This window comes from Globicephala melas, chromosome 19 (genome assembly GCF_963455315.2).
Source record: "Globicephala melas chromosome 19, mGloMel1.2, whole genome shotgun sequence".
Lineage (NCBI taxonomy): Eukaryota > Metazoa > Chordata > Mammalia > Artiodactyla > Delphinidae > Globicephala > Globicephala melas.
Window position 1 is genome coordinate 58,808,837 of NC_083332.1, and position 8,361 is coordinate 58,817,197.

Sequence of the window (8,361 nt, forward strand, 5' to 3'; positions counted from 1 at the left end):
TGCAGAACCCTCCTGCCTGGTCCTCCAGCCCTCCTTGATATTCTGTGGGAACCACAGTGTTCTTGTAACAAGTCCCTTTTTTGCTTAAATAAGTACAGGGTGCTGTGAAGGGCCACCTGTGCCTGCCTCTCATTGTGTTGGAGTCAGGTGGGGACAAAAGGAGGAATCCCCCAGGTCAGTTCCAGGAAACTGGAGAGTAGAAGGGGCTAGTTCCCCACTTCCTTCCAGAACTTGCAGGATTCCCCAGCCTGCAGCCTGAAGACAGCCACCCACCCATCCCTCCATCCTCCATCATCTTCCATCCACCCCTCTACCCATCCATCTACCCACCCATCCATCATCCGTCCATCATCTACCATCTACCCACCCACCCACCCATCCATTCATCTGTCCATCCATCCATCATCCCTCCGTCCATCCATCCATCATCTACCATCTACCCACCCATCCATTCATCCACCCATCCATCCATCTACCCATCCATCTATCTACCCATCCATCCATCCATCCACCCACCCATCCATCCATCCACCTACCCACCCACCCATCCATCCATTCATCCATCCCTCCCTCCATCCATCTGACATTTATTGAACACCTACTGTGTGTGAGGCACTGTCTGGGTCCTAGAGACACTACAGATGAAAAAAACCAATAGATACAAGTGTGTCTGCTCCCACATGGAGCTTACATTCATGTGGGGGAGGCAGGCATTAAACAAAACAAGTCCCACACGTTCTATGTCAGTTGGTGAGAAGTGCTGTAAAGGTCAGAGAACGGGGAAGGGGGCAGGGCGTGCCGAGGCTGGGGCTGTTGGCATTTTACACTGAGTGGTCAGGAAGTGAGGTCAGGTCCCTGAGAAGGTGACATTTGGAAAGGGGGATGGAGGTGAGGGAGGAGCCCAGTGGCAGTCAGAGGGCAGAGAGTTCCAGGTGTAGGGAGCGGCGAGCCCCAAGGTGCTGGGGAGAGCACGCGCCTGGTCCAAGGGCCCAACGGAGGCCACAGGGAGGGAGAGCACGGGCAGGGGCGGCGAGAGCTGAGGACAGACTGGGGACAGCCATCGGGCAGTGGGAAGGACTGGGGTTTGACTCCAGGGGAATGGAGGCCACAGGTGGGTCCAGGGCCATGGTGGGCTGGGCTCTGACTTCTGTTTTTAAAGGCCATTAAAAGCCACCTCAAGGAGAAGGGGGGAAGGCGGGCCTTCCGAATGAACTGATTTAAACTTGAAACAACAAGGAAAACGAGGATGCCTTTCCCTGAATGACCAGTTTTATTCTACCAAGTTCATTAGTTGGGGGGGAGGGGCGGGGGGGACTTGAGATCTAAAGGTCAAGTTTCCTCACAGGTGTGGGTGGCTGGAAAATTCACCGCACCTCACAGGCATCCCCTATTTATTCCTCGCCACAACCCCACAGTACCCCATTTACAGATGGGGAAACCGAGGCCCAGCGCGGCCGAGCACCTTGCCCAGGCCCCCAGGGCCACGGGTCCCGCCCAGGCCTATCTGTCCCGAGCTCAGTCCCAGACCTGCCTTGATCACGAGTTTCTTTCCAGCCTGAGTTGCCTCTGGCCAGCGCTTGCACTCCGTGGGACTACGGAAATCAAGACAGAAATGACCAGAAGCCCAGCCTGCCCCTCCGGCTGCCGATACGGCCCGACCCTCCCTGCTGGGCTGGCCCGGAAGCACCAGCCCTGGCCCATGGGTGGATTCAGATGAGGCATCTCTACTGATGGGCGTGGACCTGGGCTAACACGGTTTTGCCCCCCAAATAAGATGGCCTTGTCACGCAGGGGTGCCTGTGGACACAGCGGCGAGGACAGCTCGCAAGTCCCAGAGGGGCCCAGGCGAGGTCAGCGAGGCCTGTCTTCCCCCGCCGGCTGGTCTGGTGGCGCAGGCAGGCCAGGCCTGGAGCAGGCGGGAGGACCGAGACCCCCCTTCCCCCCTTCCCAGGGCTGCTAGGACGACCTGCCCACTTCCGGACAAGGCTGGCAGAGCCACGAGACGTCTGATCCCAGATGGAAAATTGAAACCACGCTGCTCCGTCACTACAGCCATTTGTCACTGGACGAGTGTGCACATAAACAGCTTAATTCAAACCACACTGCCACCCCCTCCACTCCTGCCTTTGCGGAGCTTTCCCTTGGCTGGCTTCAAGGTAACAAATACAGTGCAATGTCCAAGTGAAGGGCCCTCTTTCCTACTCCTTGTTGAGCTGAGCGTGCTGAAATGCTTTATCTTGTCTTCACGTCAGCCCCATGACATAAGAATTGTTATTTTGCCCACTTGTCAGAGGCCCGAGTTCAATCATTGGGCCAAAGTCATGCAGACAAGAGGCAGAACCAGATGCTAGCCGAACCTTCCCGTAGACCCAGCTGCCCCTCTGTGACCTTGGCCGCTACGCCGGGGCACTCAGCACCCAGGTGCACAGCCAGCACCTCACACCTGCGCTGGATCCCAGGTCCACTCCACTTGCTGAGTGTAGGCGGTCTTTGAGGTTCCTCTCTGAGCCCCAGTGGGAGACCCACCCGCCTTGGGGACTGGTCCCACAGCTCATAGGCCTGAGCTGGGCTTCATCCTCAAACCACGTGCCCATCAGCTTCTCTCACCATCTCAAAAATCTTTTTCATCTCTGGTATCATCAAGCAAGGGAGTATAACTAAAGAATGAGGAGCCCCTGGGTTAGAGTCCCTGTGGGGTCCCTTCTGGCTGTGTGATCTTGGGCAAATTCCTTAACTTCTCTGTGCTTCCATTTCCTTATCTGTACAAGGGGCCCAATAATAGTACCTATCTCATAGAGCGGTCACGAGGAGTCGATGAGATAGTGTGTGTAAGGTGTTTAAAACAACACCTGGACTATTTAACAAAGGCTGATGAATAATACAATAACAAAGGAAGCCCTGCAAATGTGTCTGATTGTATCACAATAATAAGTGAATGGTTATAAAAATAGCTGAGCAACAAAAAGTGCTCATACCAGCAACACATGGATGAACAAATGAGTGAATGAATGAACATGAAACTGACCAGACTAGACCAGCAGAAGCCCACGGGAGCCTGGCCCTGTTTTCCGGTGTCAGGAGCCCTGGGCTGTAGGTGAGGATGTGTGTGGTTGTAACCCAAGCCCACACGGATGGAAGGGGGAGACTTTGATTTCCCTGTGCAGGAAACCTGTGAGCTGGATCCGCAGGCTGCTTCCCCAGCCCTACAAGAAGAGGATTTGTTTCTGCAAGGCCCCCTTCCCCACGTTCACCCTGCCCACCTCGTTCAGTGATTCTAGATAAAATAGTGAAAACAGTGAAGGGGAATAATACTCCTGCTGAGTTGCCTGGGGAGTGGCGACCAATCCTTTTCCAGCCAGAGTCTCGGAAGGCAGTGGATTGGAGGCTGGGAGCTTCAGGTGACAGTTTGAATGTCCTTCCCTCCTGGTGTTCTGAGCTTAGAAAATGAACGGAGAAAAGGAGGTCTTGTGTTTCCTCGTGTGTGTGTGTGTGTGTGTGTGTGTGTGTGTGTGTGTGTGTGTAAAGGGAGAGTCCAGGGTAAAGGAACAGCGGGGAGCACGAATACTTTCATAAGACCAAGCCACTGTACCCAGAATTAATGTGACACACACTGCATCTTTAAGATTGTATGGTTGAAACCAGACAGCCACCGTATTCCAAAAATCCTCCCCATTTCACCCGAGCCAGGCACTGTTCTCAGCTCTTTACAAATATTAACTTATCAGTCCTCAAAACAGCCTCATGCGGTAGCTACCAGTATTATCTCCATTTCACCGATGAGGAAACTGAGGCACAGAGAGGGTAGGTGACTTACCCAAGGTCACACAGGCTGGGAGGAACAGAGCCAGGATTTGAGCCCGAGCAGTTGGGTTAAACTGCCTGCTCCTGACCGCTAGGCCACGCCACCCTCAGAGGGAATCCCTGACCCAGGGTCGCTCACAGCCACATTTCAGGGCCACGTGACAGGATGTGACCAGAAAGGTGGGCATCAGTCTCGTAACACACTTAATTCTCCAAACTTGGCTCTGAATGGCTTTCAGAGTTCCCAACTCATGTGTCAAAACAAGAAGGGCACTCTTCTTCTTGTTGTTGTTATAAATTTATTCATTTATTTATATAGTTTTTTGGCTGTGTTGGGTCTTCGTTGCTGTGCGCGGGCTTTCTCTAGTTGCGGCGAGCGGAGGCTACTGTTCGTTGCGGTGCGTGGGCTTCTCATTGCATTGGCTTCTCTTGTTGTGGAACACGGGTTCTAGGCATGCGGGCTCAGCAGTTGTGGCACACGGGCTTCAGTAGTTGCGGCACGCAGGCTCAGTAGTTGTGGTGCACGGGCTTAGCTGCTCCGCGGCATGTGGCATCTTCCCAGACCAGGGCTCGAATCTGAGTCCCCTGCATTGGCAGGTGGATTCTTAACCACTGCGCCACCAGGGAAGTCCAAGAAGGACACTCTTAAAAGCAAGTCAAGAAAGAAAGACGGTCCAGGAAACCGTTCCAAATCGGAGGAGACAAAGGAACGGGGTAACTACACACACGTGGGTCCTGGACCCGGGAAATAAAGGCTTCTTAGAGGCTTAGCTGGGCTGACCTTGAGAGTGAGCTGTGGCTTACACAGTAGTACTGTGACATGTTAGAGTACACAGAATATACTACGATGCCCTAATAGTACAGGCCAACCTTGGTTTATTGCACTTTACTGCACTTCGTGGTTACTGTGTTTTTTACAAATTGCTGGTTCGTGGCGACCCTGTGTCTAGCAAGTCTACCAGCGCCATTTTTCCAACAGCATTTGCTCACTTCCTGTTTCTGTGTCACATTTTGGTAATTCTCACAGTCTTTCGAACTTTTCCGTTGTTGTTATATTTGTTGTGGGCATCTGGGATCAGTGATCTTAAGGTGACTCTTGTAATTGTTTGGGGCGCCCCGAACCACACCCATGTTAGAAGGCAGACTTAATCCATAAGTATCGTGTGTGTTCTGACCAATCCAGAGACCAGCCGTTCTGCCCTCTGTCCCTCTCCTCGGGCCTCCCTATTCCGAGACACAACAATATTGAAATTAGGCCAATTAATCACCCTGCAACAACCTCTCAGTGTTTCAGGAAGAGTCGTACGTCTCTCACTTTAAAGCAAAAGCTAGAAACGATGAAGCTTCGTGAGGAAGGCTTGTTAAAAGCCAAGACAGGCCCAAGTCGAGGCCTCTCTTGCCAAACTGTCAGCCAAGCTGTGAATGCAAAAGAAAGTTCCTGAAGGAAATTAAAATGCTGCTCCAGTGAACACACGGATGATAAGAAAGTGAAACAGCCTTACTGCCGATATGGAGAAAGTCTGAGTGGTCTGGATAGAAGATGAAACCAGCCACATTCCCTGAAGCTACAGCCTAATCCGGAGCAAGGCCCCAACTCTCTCCAGTTCCGCGAAGGCTGAGAGAGGGGAGGGAGCTGCAGGAGGAAAGTCTGAAGCAGAGGTGGGTTCATGAGGTTGAAGGACAGAAGCCGCCTCCGTAGCACGGAAGGGCCAGGTGAAGCCGCAGGTGCTGAGGGGGAAGCTGCGGCTCAGGTCATCCATGAAGGTGGCTGCACTGAGCAAGAGATGATCACTGCGGAGGAAACAGCCTGCTACCTGAAGGAGATGCCGTCTAGGACTTTCCGAGCTGGAGAGGGGAAGACAATGCCTGGCTTCACTGAGCAAGAGATGATCACTGTAGAGGAAACAGCCATTAAGAACATTCATGGTTCATGAGAAGAGGTCCAAATATTGACCGGAGTTTGGAAGAAGTCGATTCCAGCCCTCATGGACAGCTTTCAGGGGTTCAGGATATAGTGGAGGAAAGAACTGCAGATGTGGTGGAAACAGCAAGAGAACTAGAATTAGAAGTGGAGGCTGGGGGCTTCCCTGGTGGCACAGTGGCTAAGAATCCACCTGCCAGTGCAGGGGACACAGGTTCGAGCCCTGGTCCGGGAAGATCCCACATGCCACGGAGCAACTAAGCCCGCACGCCACAACTACTGAACCTGCGCTCTAGAGCCTGCGAGCCACAGCTACTGAGCCCACGTGCCACAACTATTGAGCCCGCGCGCCTAGAGCCCATGCTCCACAAGAGAAGCCACCGCAATGAGAAGCCCGCGCACCGCAACGAAGAGTAGCCCCTGCTCGCCACAACTAGGGAAAGCCCGTGCGCAGCAACGAAGACCCAAGGCAGCCAAGAATAAATTAATTAATTAAGAAAACAAAAGTGCACTGGAAATAACGTTTAAAAAAAAAAAAGTAGAGCCTGAAGACGTGACTGAATTGATGTAATCTCATGATAAAACTTGAGTGGATGAGCAGTTGCTTCTTATAGATGAACAAAGAAAGTGGTTTCTTGAGATGGAATCTACTCCAGGTGAAGATGCTGTGAAGATTGTTGAAATGACAACAAAGGATTTAGATTTTTTTTTTTTTTTGGCCACCCCGCGCAGCACGCAGGATCTTAGTTCCCCAGCCAAGGATGGAACGTGCGCCCCCTGCCGTGGAAGCGCGGAGTCCTAACCACTGGACCGCCAGGGATGTCCAATGATTTAGAATATTATATTAACTTAGTTGATAAAGCAGGGTTTGGGAAGACTGACTCCAATTTTGAAAGAAGTTCTATTGTGGGTCAAGTGCTATCACACAGCACGGTATGCTACAGAGAAATTGGTCACCAAAGTCAATCGATGCGGCAAACTTGACTGTAAGAAATTGCCGTGAGTGAGGCAGCGGGGCAGGGCTGGCCCCTCCCCCAGCAACCATGGCGTATACCGGCCTCACCGTGCCTCTCAGCGTGATGAGCGTGTTCTGGGGCTTCGTCGGTTTCCCGGTGCCCTGGTTCATCCCTCAGGGTCCCAACCGGGGAGTTATCATCACCATGTTGGTGACCTGTTCCGTTTGCGGCTACCTCTTTTGGCTGATTGCAATTCTGGCCCAACTCAACCCTCTCTTTGGACCACAGTTGAAAGATGAAACCATCTGGTACCTTAAGCATCATTGGCCTTGAGTAAGAAGACCTGCTCGCCAGGGCTCAGGCATTGAGGTCACAAAGAGAACTCCTCTAGATGCAAAATCACCTCCGTACCCAGACCACCTTCCTTGCCTCGCCCACTTTGGCCGTCAGCTGCCTTAAACGTTCCCACCACATTTGAATATCTTATTCTACAAAGCAGTATTTTTTCCTGTCGCCTTTTTTGCACTTTGATGAATGATGTGCATATTGGATCTAAACTGTGCTGCCTCTATAAAATGTTTACGTACTCTTCCGAGATAGAAGGTGCTGTTCTTCTGAGAAATAACATTACTCCCTCCTTGGAGACTGTGGATGTGAAGATGACTCCCGCCTGCTCACAACGTGAGAATCAGCGAAGTGTTTAAAAACTGTTACATGACAATAAGACTCCAGCAGGGCAGTCAGCAGGAGAACATGTTCAGAGGGAAAATCTGTCCCATCAGAATTATACCAAAGTATATTTTCAGGATGAGTTTCTTATGTCTGCCCTCCTTTGGAATAAATTATTTTTCTGCTCTCTAAAAAAAAAAAAGAAAGAAATGCCACAGCCATGCCATCCTTTAGTAGCCACCGCCCTGATCAGCCAGTGGCCATCAACACCCACGCAAGACCCTCCACCAGCGAAAAAGAGGACGACTCGCTGAAGGTTCGGATGATGGCTAGAATGTTTTAGCAATGCAGTATTTTTAAATGAAGGCACGTACATTGTTTTTTCAGACTTAATGTAATTGTACACTTAACAGACTACAGTATAGTGTAAACATAACTTTCATATGCACCGGGAAACCAAAAAATTCGGGAGGGCTTCCCTGGTGGCGCAGTGGTTGAGAGTCCGCCTGCCGATGCAGGGGACACGGGTTCGTGCCCCGGTCCGGGAGGATCCCACATGCCGCGGAGCGGCTGGGTCCGTAAGCCATGGCCGCTGAGCCTGAGCGTCCGGAGCCTGTGCTCTGCGGCGGGAGAGGCCACAGCAGTGAGAAACCCGCGTACTGAAAAAAAAAACAAACAAAAAACTCAGGAGATTTATTGCAATATTTGCTTTATTGCAGTGGTCTGGAATCGAGCCAGCAACATCTCTGAGGTTCGGCTGTATTATACTCTGGTAAGATGCTAAATTTCCTGATTTGGGTCATTTTATTGTATTTAGGTAATAGAAAGTCGTGTTCTTAGAAAACATACACCAGAGTGTTCAGGGAGGAAAGTGGCTGATGTTTGCAACTTACGTATTTATTATATTTACATGAAAACGTATATAGGGAAAGAATGTAACATGTAAATGAATCTGGGTGAAGGTACACGGGAATCCCCTCTATTATTGCAACTTTTCTGTTGTAATTATACCAA

The 8,361-nt window shown here is 51.2% G+C and overlaps 1 pseudogene; it reads left to right on the forward strand.

The window, feature by feature from the left end:
* Positions 1-6,765: 6,765 nt before the first annotated feature.
* LOC115856729 (V-type proton ATPase subunit e 1 pseudogene) lies at positions 6,766-7,011 on the forward strand (annotated as a pseudogene).
* Positions 7,012-8,361: the final 1,350 nt, after the last annotated feature.